The sequence below is a fragment of the Cryptomeria japonica genome, chromosome 3, assembly GCF_030272615.1.
Source record: "Cryptomeria japonica chromosome 3, Sugi_1.0, whole genome shotgun sequence".
NCBI classification, from domain to species: domain Eukaryota; kingdom Viridiplantae; phylum Streptophyta; class Pinopsida; order Cupressales; family Cupressaceae; genus Cryptomeria; species Cryptomeria japonica.
Window position 1 is genome coordinate 350,016,706 of NC_081407.1, and position 22,138 is coordinate 350,038,843.

General features: G+C 38.3%; 1 protein-coding gene across 3 annotated transcripts in view; it reads right to left on the reverse strand.

The window, feature by feature from the left end:
• LOC131076516 (uncharacterized) overlaps positions 1–22,138 on the reverse strand; it is a 161,366-nt gene that overhangs the window by 63,089 nt on the left and 76,139 nt on the right. The window lies entirely within an intron of this gene.

Below are 22,138 nucleotides of genomic sequence, written 5' to 3' on the forward strand. Positions count from 1 at the left end.
GCTATGTTTTTCCTTCAATTTTGGGTTTTTTCTCCCTGACTGCAGGTGGGAAATTTTCCTTAAGTTGCAAGTTTTAATGTTTTCTTTTGTTTTAGTCTTTGTAGGGAAATTTTTAGTTAATTACGAGTGCACTTTATGGAATTAGAACTTGTAACTTACTTTTTATTTCCCCCTTGTTGCTTTTTGGCTTTTCAAGTCATTGTAGGAACTTTTTAGACATATTACAAGTGAACTTTAAATTATAAAGTTTAAATAAGACTTGTAATTCTTTTAAAAGTTCCACTTAAGTGATTTTAAGTTATGGTAGGGGTTTTTCTCCTCCATTACAAGTTTTATAAAGTCACTTTAAGTTGTAATAGGGTTTTTATTTCCCTATTACAAGTTTTATTATTTTAAGTTTATTTCTTTTTGTTGAGTTGTTTAAAACTTGTGAAGGGAATTTTATTTCCCTAATACATGTATTTTAAACTTGTAGTTCTCTCACAAAAACCCAATTTTGCCTTGTGCATGAAAAAGTGAACATTTTAAACTTGTAAATGGGTTTCTAAAACCAAAATTCACATGTTATTGGCAAAATTTGAACTACTTGTTCTCCCTCAAGAACCTGACCAGCTTTTGGGAGCAAATTTGTTGAAAGTTTCAATCGATTTTTGTGGAATTTTTCTAGGAGGAAGAAAGCATTTTGAATTCTTAGCTATTTTCATGCATCTTGAAACTCTTTCCATGCCATTCGGTGGATTTAATTGCTGGTTTTAAGGCGTTATAACAGCAACACGTGTTCTTCAAATGCCATGATTTGCTCTTCCAAAATGCCACGAATCTTTCATCTCCTAAGTCGTTTTGCCCTCTCTTGCCTAGGCATTGAGGTTTGATGAGGTTTTGACCTCTTCTTATGCCATTTTGTTAGGCATTTTTACTGCATAAGACGTTTTTGAAAAACGTGGCTAGGGTTTTGGGAGTTCGACTTGTTGCTTATTTAAAAGGTTTTAAGTCTTCATCACAAGGATTGTTGCATTTCCTTGGAAGAGCATTTGGATTGAAGCAAGGTATGATTTCTTTTCATTTTGTTTTTATTTCTTGTCTTGTTGTTTTTATTTCCTTGCTTAATCATGTTTATTTTGATGGTTTTTGCCTAAAACGGTTTTGTGAGAGAGATTTTCCCCTTTGCAAAGCAATTTGTAAATTGCATTGATCTTCCCCATTTTCCCTCATTACTTGCATTCGGGATTTTAAAATCCGATTACAAGTAAGATGAAAATAATTGATCTTCCCCTATGGTTAGAACATTTTAACCATCTTTTGGTGAAATTCCAAATGTCTAAGTTGGAAAATACCCATTCTTTCAAAATCGGGTTTTTAAAACCGGATTACATGTTGAAAGTTCTTCCCATTTTCTTCAAAGTGATCATCCCCAAATCCTTCCAATTTTGTTCATACTCATTGCCTTTATCCGTACATTCCATTCACACCATTTCCCACATGACAAAATCTCATTTTTCACCCATTTCTCCATTTTCCTTTTTACAAGTATACTTGCATTCGGGTCTCAAAAATCCGATTGCATGTTTGTCCTTCCCCACTTGTATACTTGTAAAACGTTCCCCAAGATCCAAAATTGGTCAAAGTCAAGTTTCAAACATTCCCATTTATTTCCCATCTTTCTCTCACAAAGTTGTGAAGTGCAAGGGTTGGAGTTCTTCCCATTTGAAGAAGAAAAAATGTTAGTTGCAGCTAATCTTGATGTTGCTTTAACACTTTTAAGTCTTCATCGCAGCATACCAAGTTGTTCTTCAATGTCAAATTTACCATCATCTTCCATTCCAAAGAAGATGAAGTATAAATATGACAAGTACCAGAATGAAGTTTCCCCTTCACAAGTTTCCTCTCTTTTGGATCATATCAAGGATACGAAAATAGAGCATGTTGACATGTCAGAATTCATTAAAAGGGTGGAGGATCCACAGGATCATAGTTGAACTACTCGCGACTCGGCTCGACTCGCCAAGCCCCTGAGAAAAAAACTCAGCGAAAACTCGGGAAAAACTCAAAAAAACTCGGCGAAAAACTCGGCAACGTAAAAACACGCTTAATTTTAATAAAAAATGCATATTTTTTGCAAAATTTAATGAGAAGATGCATCCAATGAGTCAATAAATGATAACACAAAAGAAACAAGCTAATTCTAGATATATTTAAATGCAAAGTGTCTACAAAATCGCATCCTCATGAGAGATGCTGATGGCTGGAAGCAAAATAGTAAATAGTTTTTGTAAAACCAAAAGTAAATACAACTTCCTCTTCCTAGCTCTAGCTAAAACTAGTTTCAAACTTTCATCATATTTGAAATTTCATCATTCATACTCATAGTTTCAGACTTTCAACTATAAAATGTATAATACAAGGATTTCTTCAATGCTAATTATGTTGTTATATGGAGCCTAATCAGACTCGGAGGTTAAATTTTCCCTACTTCCATCAGTGCAGTTACCCCCTTTATTTTTCGACAGGGGTTTGGGGGCAGCGCCCCCAAGTTGGGGTCAAGGGGCATCGCCGAAGGATCCTGAAATTTGACTAAGTCTGGAAAATTGAAGAATCCTCCAAAAACTAGCTTTTGCATTATAACTCCTAGAGGTCCGAAACCACTCTCAAACATCCTAACAGTATATATGGAATATAACTTAAAGTATAACTTATACTTAAATGTTATATTCCATATATGAATCCTGACAGATAGACCAAAAAACTCGGCGATTACTTGAGAGCATAGTGGGCTCTCAGCGTGGCCCTTCCAAGTGAGTTTCCCCCTTCTCAGCCCAAAACCATATCAAAAAACAAAAAATGCATGTATTTTTTGCCGTTTTCTGCTGTTATGCTAACGCAGGCGAGTTTTCGACGAGTGTGCCATCTATGCACAAGATAGTAATATGCAGCAGTTGTTGGATAGCCACATTCATCATGCATCTTCTTTTCCAGTGGCTGCCCTAGAACCTGAATGTGTTCTCGCTTGCGCTCACCACTTTGACAAGGAGACGAGAACCATTAGAAATGATGATGGTGAGGCAATAACTCGCCTTGATGCACATACTATTGAGAAAGTCTTCAGAATACCATCAGCACCTGTGTATATGGAGATTTCAAAGGATAATGCAATTGAGTACTATGTCAAAAGGGAAAAGGACTGCAAACACCACATTAACAGATGGATTCATGAGCCATGAGCCGCTTTCACAAGGTGGGCTAAGTTGTAACGTTGTGACTTCAAGTGGGAAATTTGAGACATCATTACTCTACTCAGCAGGATGACGGGTCTTGAGCACTCTAATGTTTTTGAGCCCTGGATGTATCAATTTATCATGTTCATAACGCAATCCCATCATATATCATGGGGAGAGATTATCAATGACGCTTTGTGTGAACAACTTGCGGCAGTCCCTACTACCATGACATTCTACATGAACTCATACTTAGTGTATTTGGCAGCATCACTTAGACATTTCCTTGGTCTTTCTACCAAGGGTGATCGCTCGCTTATACCTGTGTGCAAATACTATGATCAGCTGCACTTGAGACCCAGCAGATTACATTTCAGGAGAGTTCAAGATGCATTCTTTGGTTACTTTATGTGCCAGTTTGACAAGACTCTAAAGAACAGAAGGGTGTCAGATGAAGCATGGGAAAGAGTGAATGAGTATGGTTGCTTGTTCCTTCAATTCCCGACTTTCACTTATATAAGAGTCAGATGCTACATTGGGCAGCCATACATGCTTCCTAGATACTCGACTGATAAGATTGTTCTTATGGAGTTGGTAAGACAGATCATGGTTGTTCATACACATCAATCTATCAAACATAAGGTTGGGATGGGGAATTCTACAACCAACCCATTGAAGATTAGCCGGAACTCCCTTATCACATCCACCAAAGCCAAAGCTATGGAGATCGAGATGTGGGAGATTAAACTCAAAAGGTTCAAGTCAAGGGCAGATTTTGACTACTGAGGTAAGAAGGAAAAGATCAAAAAGTCCTTCATACATGTGCATCGCATTGAGGATATCTGGGTGGATCTCTGTACAGAAAAGGAGGTTCTCAAGATGAACTACTGCAGGCTCACCCTTGAGCAAGTTATTGATTTGAATCTGGTGGACATTCCGCAAGGGATGATAGATGATGGGAATGTGCTTGATCCAGAGTATGTCTCACAAAGGGTTGATGAAGCCCCACTTCCTTTAATCTAATGGTCACATAAAGAATGCACTTCCATTCTTGAAAGATTTCAGTTTATCCTAGCTAACACCAACACTTGGCTCAAAGGTAATGGTGTTAGACTCATCAAGGTCAAGGTTGGAAAAGAAGATGACTCTACATGGCCTCTTGGACGTAAGTCTGAGATTCAGATTGACAACAAGGAAGGTGCATCATCTTCAGGCACAAAGATCAAATTGCGGGTTAGTCGAGCAATGGTGCTTCCTCCTGAGGAGGCGTCAGTTCGTGGGAAAGAAAAGTCCCAGATTCCCATTCATGTGATTGATCCTGATGATCCGGAGGAAGGACAACAATCAGATGATGCTTCATATCACTAGCTTCGGAGTCACCTCATGAGATTCCCTCCTCAGTTTCCATGGAGCTGCCTCTATCTCCTCCTAACAGAGTAGTGGATGAGTCTCCTCAGAATGTTGTTCCCATTTCAGCAATCGAGCCACCTCTTGATCATCAACAAGGGAGTTTGTTGGAAGTCTTCGAGGATACTCCTGCATGCATTCATTTGTCAGAGATTGATACCTCTACTTCCGGCTTTGAAGAGTTTATGAGACACTCTTCATGCCCTTTGGTTACCAAGCAAACCATGGTTGCCATCCAAACAGATACTTCTCCCAAGGTGACCACGACTGTTCAAACAGAAACTGTTTCTCCTTTGCCTTCAGTAGATATAGTAGATACTGGAGGAGAACTAATCGTTTTACCTCCATGGCTTAGTTCTTTCACTCCTACGAGGAAGAAGCAGGAAATTTCTCCTACTGTCTTTGATTATCAGCAGCTCAAGCAATCTAGGCCCAAGGTTGCTAAAAAAGCCAAGACAATCTCAAGGATAACAGTTGATAGTAATAAGAAGAAAGTGGTAGAAATTGTTGAGCCCCTTGTAGATAAGCCACACGTGGAAATGCAAGCTGCTGATTACAGGGTTACAAGGATAGAATTGGGTAAACAAACACATGAAATGGTCAAACATGATGCCCAGCAATCCGTAGCTTGACTAGTACAGCGGTATGATGAACTTCTAGTGAAGAAAGACAAGCTGGAAGAGGAGAATAGGCAACTTGTTGCAGCTATTCATAAAATCACAAAACCTGCTGGTGAAGGGAGTAATCCTTCAAGTTCTTCCGATTCACAAGAATCAATTTGGGGAGTTGAAAGAGTTACTCAGAAGGTACAAGCGTTGGACTCTTGGGTGGATCAACTTCATGATCTGTGTGCGCAAGTGCTGAAAGACATATTCCAAATGATGTTTAAGTTGGAGACCATTGAAGAAAAATTGAATCATACCTTCGAGGCTTCCAAATAGAACTTGGAAAGGGTTGAAGGTAGCTTGACTGTTTGGCACAAGATGTCTCAACAACAGTTGAGTGTTCTTCAGGAGCATGTCATTATTCCTTCCAGGGTCATGTATCTAGAATTTGAAGAGCTTCTAGAGAACAAAGCCCTCGTTCTCAAATCCCTCATTGAAGAGATTGATGACGCAATGAGATTGCGAGTTGAAGTATTCCAAGGTGTTGTTTCTCACTGTGAGAAGGCCTCTTGCAATATCATGAGTCGGAATGGGGAGTTGATACCATAAGAAGAAGTGCTCGCAGATCTACAGATGAAGATTCATAATGAATGGAGGAGTGAACAATTTTCAGCTGCCTCAACTCAGGTTTTGATGAAACATCAAATCTTCTTGCATGAAATCCAATCCACTTTGGAGAAGAACAACTCTATGCTTCTTCAGTGCCATGATACCATTGTGAAGACCATGATTGTTGCCAAGAACACCCACGAGCCGAATCCTGTTGAGCTACGAACAATCATCTAGAAGTTTGAAGGATTCATGTCTTCACATGCTGCAACTTAAGTGTTTTTCAATACTTAGTTGCATTTTTCAGAACTGTAATCTCTTAGTTGTAGTTTTTCTTTTGACAAGTTTACTTGTAAAAACATTTTGTAAATTGAAAGTCAAGTCATTACTTGCACTTTTGTAATTACAAGTAGACGAGTAACAAGTCAATTTAGAATAGGACTTGTAACTTTGAATAAGTCATAGTTAGTTATTGAATAAGTCTTGGTGGTTGAGAGAATTTATCCAGTTAGTTAGGATCCTCCCACCTTTTTCTCAAGACTCCTCTCCTATAAATACTTGAAGGGGTCTATTGTAATCTTTATCTTTTGGAAAGCAAGCAAAAACTCTACCAAATTTGCAGCAAAGAAGACATTGAGCCTTTATGTGTAAATTGAAGAATTGAAAGGAATAGAAGAAAATTACTCAAGTATTGAGACTTTGTGCTATACATTATCTTTCTTGCAAGTGTTTCTTAAAGGGCTTAAACAAATTTGATCTACAGACTTTGTGCTGCAAGTATTGGAGATTAATTTAGTTAAAATAGAAGCTCTATTGAGACAATTTGTAAGACTTTGTGCTTACACTCGTTCTTGAGAGAGAAATTAGAAGTAGATTTTATAATAAGAAATAGTTGTGAAACTTTGAGCTCACACTAGTTCTTGTTGTCTTGTGTAGTAACAAATAATTCAGACTTTGTGATATCATAATTTGTTCTTGATATCATTAGAATAGAAAAGGGTAGATAGGGCTTCTTCAAGACTTTGAGCTTGATATTGCTGTCCCATCCCGAAGGAAGTTACGGAAGTCTTTGAACTTTCAGAAAACTTCATTTCCTGTCTCTCATTTCATTTCAAAAAGTTGTTATTGTTGTTTTATGTTAAATTGCTATCACTTTTTTGTGAAGAGAAAAGGATATTGGCTTTCTTGAAAAAAAAAGAAGACTGTTATTCCATCCTATTTTTGTTTTAGTATTAAATAGATAGGGGGAGTCTTCCCTTAATTAGGAGAGTTTTACTCACACACTGTGGTTGAAGCCACAATTTTGTATTTCCCCAAGTGTACAAAATTTTCAACCAACAAACATCAAGCTATTCACAACATTGATGGCACAAAAAGTAATGATTTGGACACAACAATTTATTTCGGACTCCAAAGTCATCCCATTGCAGAAGGTGTACAACACTCTCCTTGGGAAGGGTTGGTTAATCACCACTAAAGCAAACCACAAAAGGAAGCAAAACACTCTCGATTGAGAGTAAAGGAAGCACATCAATGACTTGAGGAATTAGGCAGTGAGTGAAGAACTAGCATCCTCCGAATCAAAATCCAAAGATGGAGAGTGTGTTATGGATGAAGGAAAATAATGGAGCCTAATGAAAAAGGGGTGCTCGAGCTGGAAGACTACTTTGACGATGAAACAAGTTCCCTAAATCAACTATTCCACTGGCAACTGGAAGACTACAAGGTATTTTTGCCTAAGTGTAATTTTAAAGCTACAAATCTTGGTGAAGAGAAACTAATGAAAGTGTGTAAAATTATGAACGATACATCTTGCAGTATGGAGATGGAAAATGGAAGGAAAAAGAAAAGGGAATCAGAGAAAATTAAAAAATTAATAAGGCAAAATATGAAGTTGGCCAATGAGAGAAAAATAAAAAATGGAGGTATTAAATTGGTACGACACTCAATACTCAATGTACGGCCTCCTAGGAGTTTTATAGTATGGCATCCAAGTCTCCATTTTGTATGACAACATTTGGCGAATCCCATCCAACAATCTTGATATGACACTTTAAGATTTAGGCAACTACATTTTGAGGTACGACATACTGTATAGCATTCCTAGACCTTCACACAATACGACAAGGATCCAATATCATACAAGACAAACAACCTAGCTAGTTTGTATGGAGAAAGGGACATTAGCACATGGCCATAATGGAACATTAAACCGTATGAGAAGCAAATTGGAAGGTCATACGGCAAATAGAGAAGGAAATCATACAAGAAGAGGACATCATACGAACAAGAAAGAAGCACCCTATATGAGGGAATAGACACTCCGTACAGACAAGAACAAGTTGCACGTGACCCATATCATCCAATCGTATAGAGAACCAAAGTACTCACACACAACCCACATCACATGGCTGTATGGGGAGCAAAGGAGCTCATACAAGAGTGGTATAAGGTCGCCTGAGAGGGCAAGGCAAATGTATGTGATTTGTATCAGTTCATACGTTATTTGTTTCAGAGCGTACGCGAGGTAAGGGGAGTCATATGTGGTCAGGCCAAACACGAAGGCAACGAAAGAAGGTGGTAGAATTGGTATGGCAATCTTCTGCAAATTTTGTACAGCAAAGTCTATAACAGCCATCAATTGAAGTGGAGTACAACTCAATCAGAATTTTGACATCATACGTTGGTTAAACACTGTGGAATCTCTATTTTCTAGCTTTATCAGCATTGTTTTTGCCGTCTTAAAAAATCATATGTTGGGACCCTGCGAGGGGCGTTGCCCCTTGATCCCACTAGAGGCACTCCCACTAGACCCCCACAAGGGGCGCTACCCCCCAACCCCACTGGGGGTGTTGCCCCCAGATCCCCATTTGATTTTTTAGGTACACTACCACTTTGAGTTTGCACATTACAAGTCATTGATTACATTCTTGTCATTAGTCATCCCGAATATTAATTGATGTTTACTTGTTGTCTCAAAGTCAATTTTTTTCTTTTGGAGGGGATGATGCAGTCAATGTACAAAGCCTATTGTTATGTTTGATAATATTGGTTATCCAGCAATGTATTAATTGTCCAAAATTAACTTTGTTCTCACTCTCGTGTAGTTACCTATGTCAATTGGTTAACAGTTGTGTTCCTCTTGGCAATCGTCGGGTCCTTTATAATATGTTCTCTATCGCCAAGGAAAGAAGGATGGTATAGTCGGATGAACTAGAATCCTTTGCCAACCATGTATGGTCTTCTTCTTTGTAATAATTTCACGTGCGAATAAAGATATATTTTACTCTTGTATCTAGTATGATTTGTCATTTGTATTGTTACTTCATGTTTTTAATTTATCAAATATAGCAGTAACACAAGGCACACATTTCAACATAAAAACACACCTATCTATTGAGTTTCCTTCTCAACATTTAAACAAACATTTCCTTAAAATGGTGCACCCCTTCTCTCAAGTGTGCCCCTTGAAAAATTATTGAATAGATTAATTGAACAATCTACAAACGTATATATAGAGTTTACAAAACGATGTTCTATAAAAAGAACAAATCGTTAAAGTAAAAGACTAAAAAGCTAAATGCTAAATAAAGCTTAAAAGCAAATTTAATAAAAGCTAATTATAAGTCTTAAATAAAGAAGCAATAGTTAACACTTAACGAGCTAAAAACTAAAAACCTAAATGACCATTAAACAAGGAACTAAATATAGGCAACTAAAATATAATTAAATATTCTAATACCCTCCCTTAATGGTCATTTTGTCTATCACACCAAGCTGCCCTCTAAATTTGACAAACTTGGTCGGGCTCAAAGACTTGGTGAAGATATCTGCAATCTGATCTTCTGTCGGAATGTACTGCAATATCACTGATCCATCTTCAACATGCTTGCGGATGAAATGACAATGTAGTTCCACATGTTTGGTCCGCTCATGGAAGACTAGATTCTTGGCTAATTTCAGATCCCCTTGATTATCACAAAACAAGGGAGTAGGTCCTGGTTGAGACATTTGCATGTCTGCAAGCATCCTACGTAGCCAAACTGCCTCACATGCTGCCTTAACAGTTCCCCGATACTTTGCTTCGATCGAGGAAAGCGCTCTTGCCTATTGCCTGTTGCTTCTTGCTAGTCCATGTGACTGCACCTGTACCCAAGCTGAAAACATACCCAGAAGTTGACTTTGTGTCATCAAAACAACCTGCCCAATCTGAGTCTGTGAAACCAACCAGCCTAAGATCTTTGCTTTTGCTGTACAGAATGCCAAAATTAGGAGTGCCCTTCACATATCTAAGCACACGCTTCGTTCCAACCCAATGTTCAACTTTTGGGGCTGACATGAACCGATAAATATAGCTCACAGCATAACTGATGTCAGGTCTAGTGACGGTGAGATAGATGAAGCTGCCCACTAATTGCCTAAATGAAGACTCATCCACTACAGGTGAATCTGATTTGGCTGATAATTTGAGCCCTATCTCCATAGGTGTAGATGCAAGTTTACAATCTTGCATTCGAAACTTATCCAATAGGCTCTTGGCATACTTTGTCTAAGAAATGAATATGTGGCTATCAGTCTGCCAAACCTCTACACCGAGACAATAATTAAAAAGTCCCAAATCTATCATATCAAAATGCTGACACAAATTCTATTTGACCTGCATGATCAGATGTGCTCCATTGCTAGTAATGACGAGATCATCAACATAGACTACTAGAAATAGAATATCATCACTAGTATGTTTGACATACAAATTGGGATCTGAAGGACTCCTCTGAAAGCCTTGATCAATCAAGTACTTATCAATTTTGATGTACCATGCACGAGGAGCCTATTTGAGGCCATAGAGTGCTTTGACTAGTCTACATACCCGGTGTTCCTTACCGGCAACCTTGAAACCTGGAGGCTGCATCATGTAGACTTCTTCCTGCAAATCACCATTGAGAAAGGCACTCTTGACATCCATTTCATGGGCTTTCCATCCAAATTGAGTTGAGAGAGCGAGGACAAGCCTAATGGTACTCATCTTGGCTGTGGGAGCAAATGTCTCCTCATAGTCGATGCCCTCCTTTTGTGAAAACTCTTTTGCCACCAATCGAGCCTTGTACTTATCAAGGCTTCCATCAGCTTTATACTTGACTTTAAACACCCATTTGCAGCCAATGGGCTTCTTTCCTAGAGGAAGATCGGACAATACCCAAGTGTTGTTTTTCAGAAGACTATGTTGCTCAGCTGCCATAGCCTTTTCCCATTCAGGTATACACCCTTAGCCTCTATATATGTTTGAGGCTCATAAATACTATGAATGTTGGCCGTAAGAGAAAAATTAACTGTGTTGCTTGCTCTTACCTCTAACTGATCTACCCTAAATGAGCTCATCATCATGAAGATCACCAATGGTCTTGGACCACCACTTACGCCGGAGAGTAGAAGTACCAACATCTGTTGCAAGATGAAGCTCCTCTGGATGTGGATCTAGAAGATCCTGAGGAAAGTCAGGGGGTGTAATGTCATGCCTGGGAGACCCCACAACTTCAGAGTCAACTGAATCCCTCCCATCAAGTGGAGCTAAGGGAAGACGAACACCCATACTTACAGCCTTTGGAGGCTGATCCTCAGTGCTGAAATCAGGAGAGGAAGGCTGACAAGGCCCTCTTTCTTCATCAAATACTACATCTCAATTGAATATGAGGTGATTAGTGTCTATATCAATCAGCCGATATGCCTTGTGGTTGTCACTGTAGCCGGTGAACATCAATTTCTGACTCTTTGGATCCAGTTTGGTGCGCTTGGCATCTGGAATCCAAACATAAGTTGTAGAGCCAAAAACTTTCAAATGACTGATTTTGGGCTTCCTGCTAGACCAAGCTTCCTCTGGATTCATCTTCTTAACAGCCTTTGTGGGAGACCGGTTCAAAAGGTAGACTACGATGAAGACCGCTTCCGCCCAAAAGTGTTTTGGAACATTTCTATGCTCCAACATAGACTGAGCCATCTCAGTGACTGTACGGTTCCTACGCTCAACAACATCGTTCTGTTGTGGGGTGTAAGGTGTGGTAAGTTGATGCTTAATGCCATGTGATGCACAAAAGTTGGTGAACTCTGTAGAACAGAATTCCCCTCCATTGTTGGATCGAAGAGTGACTATCTAATTGCTAGGCTCTTTTTCCACTAAGGCCTTAAACGTCTGAAACATGGTGAACACCTCTGATTTCTGCTTAAGAAAATAAACCCACATGCGTCTGCTGAAATCATCAACAAATAATAGAAAATACCTGCATCCAGTGACTGATGGAGTGTTCATGGGACCACAAATGTATGCATGAACGAGCTACAAGACCTTGGATGCTCTCCAAGCGTCTCCATCTGAAAACGGAGTCCTATGCTGCTTTCCAGCTTGACACGCTCCGCAACCTTCATGATTTGAGTTTCAATCTCAGGTAATCCTAGGACTAGATCCTCTCGAACCAACTGAGAGAGATAGTGGACATTGAGATGCCCACATCCCTAATGCCAAAGAGTGGTGATGGAAGTACTCCTAGCTGCCATGGCGAGCTCCTGAGAACCAGTAGAATCAACAAGCCTATAAAGACCATGATCCTCAATACCAACTGCAACTGTAGTGCGAGTTTCCCTGTCAACAATGCTGCACTTGTGCAACCCGAAGACGACATCCAGCTGTGGTGAATGCTGCATAATCTGACTGACTGACAATAGATTGAGCTTCATACCAAGTACAAAGTATACATCGAGGAATATTAAATCCCTCCCACCAGATGAAATCTGAACGTTGCTCTTGCCGACAATAGTATACTCTTCGCCTCCACCAAAGATCACTGAATCAGTGAAAGGCATGTACTCTATAAACCAATCCTGACAATGTGTGAAATGCCGAGAGGCTCCAGAGTCAATGTACCAAGCTGATGATTGAACATCATCAGAGGAGGTTTGGGCCATGAACGCATAGAAGGCAGATTCCTTCCGATCAAGATGTGTGGCAGAATTGGCTTTCTGTTTGGACCCTACCTGTTTGGATTGTTGGGATGCTATCAATTTCCGCCAATCTTTCACCAAATGGCGATATATATGACAGTACGAACACTGTAAGCTCTTCTTTTAGGAAGACTGTTGAGGTTGACCTTGACCTTGTCCTTTCTGCTAGAAGGACAGAGCTCTACCCTTGTACTTATGCGAAGCTGAGTTTGAGAAAGCATGTTCAATGGATGAACTAGCGCTGCTTCCAAACTGCTGCTTCCATCGATTCTGCTGTAGCAGCTTGTTGCAGAGATCGAGAAACTTCAAATCAACACTAGTAGAGGAGATATTGAGCGTATCAATGAAATGCTCATAGGATCTGGGAAGGCTTTTCAACGTGATCACTACCATATCCTCTTCCACCACGGTTTGGCCTATAGCTTCCAGCTAATCACGGATGTCCTTGATCTTCGTAAGATGTGCCTGGATAGATGACTTCTCATCCATCATGATAGAAAACAGCATATTCTTCAGAAAGAAAGCTCAGCTCTTGTCGAACATTTCATGAAGATCCTTCAAAAGATCCCAGATCTCTTTTGTTGTTTTACCTGAAGGCACCTATGAGAGTTGATAATCTGTGACAAAGAGTTTGATAAGCATGACAGCCTCTCGATTCTTCACATCATGTTTGTCTTGATCATCACCTACTGTTGTAGGACAAGATTCCTTGCCCAAATCAAGCTGATCAAGGCAACGATACTCAAAGATGGTAAGCATACGTTGTTTCCAGGTGTTGTAGTTGCGGCCGTTAAACTTTTGACTGTGTTCCAACATGATGTTGGTTAATGATGCCATCATGGAAATCGAGGTCAACTGAGTGAAACCAAGAGACAAAAGAATCTAATTTTAAGAAAAAAACAGAATAGAAGCAGCTGCTGAAAAAACTGAAACCCTATAGGAAAATTCTAGCACGAATTCCAAGGCGCAGATTTTGCGGTTTGGAAGAAACCCAAAAATTAAAATTTTCTGCAAACTTAAAACAGCATAAACAGTGCCCAAAAGATAGCAAAATTCCCGATGTCCACAGAATTAGAAGAAATTGTGAACTATTTTTAAATTCCAAGGCAAATTCGCTAGCACAAAATTCGAGGCACAGAAAACGAGGCACCCAGAAAAATCTGAGACCAACCTAGAAAAGCTCTTGAAAAACCCACGAAGAATCTGAAAACAGAATGCAAATCCAACAGCTCAAAAATCGAGGCATGGAAAATGATGCACCCAGAAAAATCAGACGACCACCCAGTTGAGGTCTCGAAAAACCCACCAAGAATCTACAACCAGAATAAAATTTTGACTTGAATTTAAGGGTCAAAACCCAAGTCGAAAATTGCAGAAACCCTAGGAAAATCTTCAACCTGCAAAAAAAAAATCCACCTTGGAAGAGAAAAAGAACCTCCTCTTTTTTTTTTTTAAATCAATTTAAAAAAAATCTCTTCAATAAAAACTTCGAAAAAATTCAATAACAAAAACTTTTGAAATTTTTAATTTCCATGTTTTGATACCATGAAAAATAAATTGAATGAATGATTCAATAATTAGATAATTGCATTGAACGATATACACACGTATATATAGAGCTTACAAGACAATGTTCTATAATTAGAACATAATGTTAAAGTAAAAGACTAAAGAGCTAAACACTAAATTAAGCGTGAAAGCTAAATTAAGCGTGAAAGCTAAATTAAGCTTTAAAGCTAATTACATAAAAAAAGTAAATGACCATTAACCAAGGAACTAAAAATAGGTGACTAACATAGAATTAAATATTCTAATACTCATCCATCATGATAGAAAACAGCATATTCTTCAAAAAGAAAGCTCGGCTCTTGTCGGACGTTTCATGAAGATCCTTCAAGAGATCCCAGATCTCTTTAGTTGTTTTACCTAAAGGCACCTGAGGGAGTTGATCATCTGTGACTGAGAATTTGATAAGCATGACAGCCTCTCGATTCTTCACATCACGTTTGTCTTGATCATCACCTGTTGTTGTAGGACGAGATTCCTTGCCCAAAACAATCTAATCAAGGCAACAATACTCAAAAATGGTAAGCATGCGCTGTTTCCAGGTGTTGTAGTTGCGGCCATTGAACTTCTGACTGTGTTCCACCTTGATGTTGGTCAAAGATGCCATCACGAAAATCGAGGTTGAACTAGGTCAACCGAGTGAAAGCAAGAGAGAAGAATCTGATTAAAAAATCAAAATAGAAGCAAATGCAAGAAACCTTGGAGTGGAATTCTTGGCATGACTCCAAATGCACGAATATCGAGGTTTGGGAGAAACCCAGAAATTAAATTTTTTTGCAAATTTAAAATTGAAATTTTCCTGAAAAAAATCAAAAAAATAATGATTGGCAAAAAAAAATACCTCTGATTTTAAAAAAAGGGAAAAAAACAAACCTCTTTTTTAATTAAAAGAGGATTAAAAAATAGGGTCAAAACCCTAGGTTCACACACAACCACGACCCAGTAAATCATGAATTCAAGACAAACCCTAGCCGCGCACAAGAAAATCACTTGCAGAGAGGCGCGCATCAAAATCGTGCTAAAATAACACGAAAAAAATCACGTTTGTCACCACCCAACAAGCCCTAAAACGTGAACACAACCATCGCCAAAAAAACTCAAAGGAAAACTGCAACACAGGTAAAAAAACCACTGGCCGCTGCTACGAAAATCGTGAAAAACGCGATTTCGGGGAGTCACGAAATAAATCGCGCGCTATATGCAAGAAAAACAACACCGTACAAATCGCGATTTGCACTCCAAGCCTGGTTGGAACCCTGTGAAATCTGTCATGTCCTAGCCGAAAACGCAAGTTCCTAGAACAGAAAAAACATTGGTTTTGTGCCCTATGAAAACCCTAGCCGAAACTTTGCAAAGAAACCTGCAAAAAAAAAACTCCAATCTGCAAATCGCCTTGAAAAAGATATTTTTTGTTTTTTTTAAATCTCTTGGGATTCAATTCAGCCAAAAGAAACTTCAAAAAAATTTCACTAGAGAAAACTAGAGAAAATTTTAATTTTCATGCTCTAATACCATGAAAAATAATTGAATAGATTAATTTAACGATATACAAACATATATATAGAGTTTACAAGACGATGTTCTATAAAAAGAACAAATCGTTGAAGTAAAAGACTAAAAAGCTAAATGCTAAATAAAGCTTAAAAGCAAATTAAATAAAAGCTAACTATGAGTCTTTAATAAAGAAGCAATAGTTAACACTTAACAAGCTAAAAACTAAAAACCTGAATGACCATTAAACATGGAACTAAATATAGGTGACTAAAATATAATTAAATATTCTAATACCCTTTAAAACTAACCTTGATTTGTTTTTCAAACTATCACTATGCATCATTGAGATGTGCACCTAGGCACCAAGTCAACACCTATCTTCTAGCTTTTCATCATTGACTAAGTGCATTTTTACTATAACAAACACACATGTTTATGCCTTTGTTCAGTTTTATCTAAAAAGTATTTGATCCCCTTTACAAGGTGCACAATCCTAGACAATACATGCACTTCAACATCCCAAGTGTACTTCTCATACTACCTTCTAAAATTTTGAAACTTCCTCAGTATAGGTGAAGCCATCATGCTGAAGTGTACACCTAACAACATGATACCTTTTATTTGCAAATGATTTTTTACTTAAGTGCATCTCTGCTCCACAATTGCAAACTTGTGTATAGGCTTTTCACTATCATGAAATTGAAACAAAATTTTCTTTGTAAAGGTGCACACCTATATATTGTCTTTTGCTTCTTTGAAATTTAAAATCAAGTCTACCTTCTTTCAAGTGCACACTAACCCTATAGGTAGGCACCTATCTTCATGACTTAGCCAATTATCTAAACTTTCTACCATTTCCTCTCAAAGCTCATTCTTCCATTAGGTGAATAACTTGAAGGACTTTGGAACATAGTCCTACAAAGATTAGAAAAGGAAGAAATGTGTTTCATAATCCTACAAACATTAGAAAAGATAGAAATGCAACAAAACAAGCAAATGGGAAAAGACTTGATCATGATTTGTATGTAGCAAAACAACATGCATTAATTTTAAAAATTGAAATGATATAAAAGTTTTGTAAGGGTACATACGAGATAGAAACATATACATATACATACTTAATACGTAAGTGAGTTCTTAGTATTAAACTAGAGTTTAAAAGCCTTGAAGTTCAGTGTCAACACAATAGGCACTCTAAACCACATTGTATTCTATAAGCGATTTGGTTGGCAGCCACATTATAAGCTCAAGTGGTTCCTGAGGACTATAATGGACACTATCCTATATCATCAATATTAGCATTGTTCAATATTATATATGTTCCTAATACTTACCAATGATACAAAAGGGCATGCACTCCCTGAATTTCCAAAATACCAAGTACACAACCATAACCACCATCCAAGGATGAGAGCATATGATGATTTGGTGAATTCCTAATTGCAAATGAAATACACGTGTTTGGAATGCATTTACCCTCAAAATGGATGCACCAACCCATGCAAACCATTTGGAAAACTAAGTTGACATCATGAAGAAACAACATAGAACAATTGGCTACCAATGTTTTGCCCTTGAAGTTTTTTCCAAATTTGCACTGCCATTAAAACACTATCTTTAAATTAAAGTGATTTTGCAACCTAGAAAAATGACTACACAAAATTTGATGGAACAAAATGTAAACATAAAATTACTATTTTCAGAAATGGCAGACCCAAAGTTGCATGGACACGGAATCTAAATACAGATACGATATTGGATACGGACACGGCCGTTTTAGGACCCTCAATATGGATACGGCTAGATACAACATTCAGAAAAAAAACATACACATATATTTAACACAATATTCTAATTATTAGATGAGATTTTCATTACTTCCAAAGCAATATAGACACATAATTGATACATAAATAATTATAAGTTGATTTAACAGTTTACAATATGCAAAAACAATAGAGTTGCATTGGAAGATAACCAAAAAAAAGGGGTCTCTTGAATAGAAAAACATATCATTTGTCTTTCTCATTTGGTGTAGGTTTTGTTTATACCAAAAAAATTTAAAAAAATTGCATGAATGAAATTTTTTGAAGATTTACCTCAAATTTTTAAAAAAGAATCAAATCACATAGTATCTGGCATGGTTGAAAAATCAAGGTTTTTTGGTCAGGCGTGAGTACAATATCCAGCATGTATCTAAGCCATATCGGATACAAGGATATGCGCGCTTGTAATATTCCCCTTATATTTTTTTTAATTTTTCAATGCGAGATTACCAAGCAAACACAATAACCCATTAAGGTTAGAGAAATAATCCAAAATCACTAAAAGGGAACCCTTCCACCTTTTGTTCACCGAGAGCCCAATCTGGGAGGGTGAGAGCATACGGTGTTCTGGGGATCATTGGCACTATAAACTGAACTGAAATTACAATGCACGGGCGGCAAGCCAGCCCCTTTTGCTTATCCAGCAGGATAGAAACTCAACTACTTGGCCGTAAACCAGCCAAAGAAAACAACAAGAAATTTAAACACAATCACTCTACCGCATATTTCAACAGGAGGATAATACATAGAAACTATCACTCAACCGCATATTTCAGCGGGAGGACAATATCACTCAACCACTTACTCAGTGGGAGGACAAAAGTTACAAACTGAAATTACAATCACTAAGGCGGCCAAGCGAGCCTATTCCACTTATGCAGTGGGGATTACAATGAGAACTTCAAGTTCACATATAGAGGTTAGTACTGTTTTGCGTCTTGCACACCCCACCCCGTCATTTACAGGGGACCTGTTGTGACATATTCACACACCGCCCCATTGTAAATGGGGACCCCTGCTTTTTTGTTTTCTAGGGTTAGTTTTCTTTGCTTAGTTGTCTGGTCTTGGCTATTAGTCTTTGCATTAAAGGGGCGCCAGAGGGCTCATTAGGATAGCAGGCTCTGCTTGAGTTGAGGTGAATAGTAGGTGGTCCAAGTCAGGGTCTCTTTGAAAGCCTTCTCTAGGTCAAGCTTTTGCTCTTGCTTCTAGGTTATGTCTTTGAGTTAAGGGAGTGAATGAATGTTTGTGAGTGAGTATCATCAAGGATTTTCCCTTTGAGGGTTGGAGATTGGTCCAGCTGATGAATGATGAAGCTCTAGGCATTGATTGGTATAAAATTAACCTATTTTGCCATTGGAAATGCCTAACGACCAAGCCTAGACTTTGAAATTTGGAAATAAACTTGAGTTCACCTTTGGAAACGCCTTGGATAAGCTTAGACGTGAAAATTTGGTAAAAGGGTCAAGATTTAAGCCTAAAAGACAAATTTCGCTCCTGACCCTTCCAAAGGGTCCAAAGCAAAATTCCTAGATAGGTCCTGTCCTTCCAGGGGTACCTAGGCGAAATGTTTAAAATGCACTTTTCATCCAACTTTTGAGCCAGGAACTCCTTTAAGGTGGTTTGTTAGCATGTCTTGAGGTAAGAGCAATGTGATTGATGAAGAAGTTTGGATGTTTGAGTGATATCTAACGCAAATTCCTCAATTTCACTCCTGACCCTTCCAAAGGGTCCAGAGCGAATTTCCTAATATCTCCCTTCCTGGTCCTAATTTGCATCAAAAAGCCTTGTCCTTATGACATATGAATAGAGAATTGATGTGTGAAACAGAGTGAAGTGAGGAAAAGTGAGGAATTTGTGCAAAAAGCAAAATTTTGCTCCTGACCCTTCCAAAGGGTCCAGAGCAAAATTCCCCAAAAGACTTATTTCTTCACTAAGGACATTAAATTGTGGTCATGCATGGCAGAGAAAAGGATCAAAGATCAAGTCTAAAGCAAAGATGAGTGAAAAACGATGAGAATTGAGCCTAATTGAGCAATTTCGCTCCTGACCCTTCCAAAGGGTCCAAAGCGAATTTCCACATGAAGCATTATACCTTGCTCCAACCTACAAACTAACTCATTCCCAAGCATTTCTTGAAGGCAAAAGACTTCTTGTTGATGATTAAAAGATGAGAGATGGAGTTTTGTGAAGGAAAATCAAGTAAATTGCAAATTTCACTCATGACCCTTCCAAAGGGTCCAGAGCGAAATTTTCTCAAGCTCCTGACCCTTCCAAAGGGTCCAGAGCGAAATCCTTAGGATAGCTTATTTCCTCACCAAAACCTTGAAACGGACACCACTTTGAGAGCAAGTTAGCTTAAATATGATAAGATAAGGGTAAAAACATCAAATCCAAGGCAAATTGAATGTGATTTGAGCCTACAATGCAAATTTCGCTCCTGACCCTTCCAAAGGGTCCAGAGCGAAATTCTTAAATAGACTCTCAATTTCACCTAGTGCACTAAGACAACCTTGTTTTGATGACAAGTTGAATTGATGGTGATAGAAGGAGGCTTGACAAGATAAATTCAAGGCAAAGAAAGGAGAAAAGAAGTGTGAATTGAGCCTAAAGACAAGTTTCACTCTTGACCCTTCCAAAGGGTCCAGAGCGAAATTTCTTAAAAACACTATTTTCCTCCTTGTTCAAACCAAGAACCTTATCCCTATGGCATAGTTGAGGGATGATTGACGCATATTTGCCTTACAAGGTGGATTGGAGCAAAGGAAATGATGGAATTAAGACTAAATTGCAAATTTCGTTCCAGACCCTTCCAAAGGGTCCAGAGCAAAATTCCTAAAATCTCCTTTTGCTCCCAATTTTGTATCAAGCCTAGTGTTGATTGAGGTGGATTGAACTTAGAGGCACGCATTTGAGTAAGTTGTGGTCACAAAATGTAAAGAATTTGTCCTAAAATGCAAATTTCACTCCAGAGCGAAATTTCCTTAAAACCTCTTTTTGCTCCTTGTTGAGACCAAGATCTTGATTTCTAAGGCATGGTTGGGAAAGAATTGATATGTACTTGCCTTTGAAAGGTGATTTAAGGCAATGAAGTGATAGAATTGAAGCTAAATCACCAATTTCTCTCGTGACCCTTCCAAAGGGTCCAAAGCGAAATTCCTTTTAGGTCCTATCCTTGGCCAAGGTCCAAAGCGAAATTCCTAGGAGGTCTAACGTTTTGACTAGGTCCTTGAGCAAAACCCATTCCTAAACAATTTTGGAGGCGAATGATTTGATCTTGGTAAGGTAAGGTTGAGAATGAGGTCTAATTGAGCAACTTTGTCAATTTTCACTCCTGTCCCTAAAGAGGATCCTGAGCGAGTTTCACTGTAGGGCCTGTCCCTGAAGAAGATCCTGAGCGAATTTCATTCTAATGCCTTCTTGTTGATGATTTAAGGTGAGAAATATCATGTTAGAACAAATATATCATGTATACTTAGTCATCCTTTGTTTGTTTTGTAGATTAACAAAATCAGGTTTTGAGGGAGATCAAGCCAGGACAGGAGCGACCTTTTCGAGTTCCATCATTCTTCAAGGACACTTCAAGCATATAAAAGGAGGACTCAAAGAGTTTCCAAGTTTAAGGACTTCAAGTGTTCAAGGGGTTGCAAGTAATAGACCAAGCTATCCTCAAGATCTTCATTCTACCTCAAAGAGATCACAGGATGACAGAGAAGAAGGATCTTGTAAACATTTCAAGGCAAGATGGGCTACTAGAGGAGTGACTTGACCGGGGAGGAAGCTTCATCAAACACATGGGAGTCAAGGAGGTACATCATTCATCAAGTACATCAAGGACAAAAGAAGATCAACCAAGCATAAACGTAAGACAAGGTGGCATCCCAGTCACTATTCCTCCAATCAGATAGCTCCACATCAGCATGTCCAGATTCAATGTACCTGACTCACCAGTGATGGCACAAACTTCGAGGCACCTACCCCTGACATCTATTAGTCCATTCTCATGAAATGTATTTTTATCATTGGCTAAAGGAGTTTGTTATAACAAACCCTAATTAGGGTTTCTATCTTGTAATCCTAGCCATTCATTCTAAATCAATCTGAGTCGTTGAATTGTAAAGAGCTCTCTATATAAAGCTCTGGCTCTTCATTTGTAAAGGTTAATAGTTAAGAGTTCACTAATAAGAGTTAGTGAATAGTCTGTAAAATAGAATAGCAAATAGAATAGCAATAGAGTAGATTAGAAAGAGAAGGCAAGAAATTGTTGCCTTGATTGTAAATGAACTCCATTTTCATTGAAGTTATGGTGAAGGGTGTTGTTTCTTTGCAATATGCATGGTCTCTTGTTCAATCTTCAATCTTAGATGGTAAATAATTAGATTGAATGAATGAAGTTACTGAATGCACTCGCGTGGAATCCGTCTAGTCC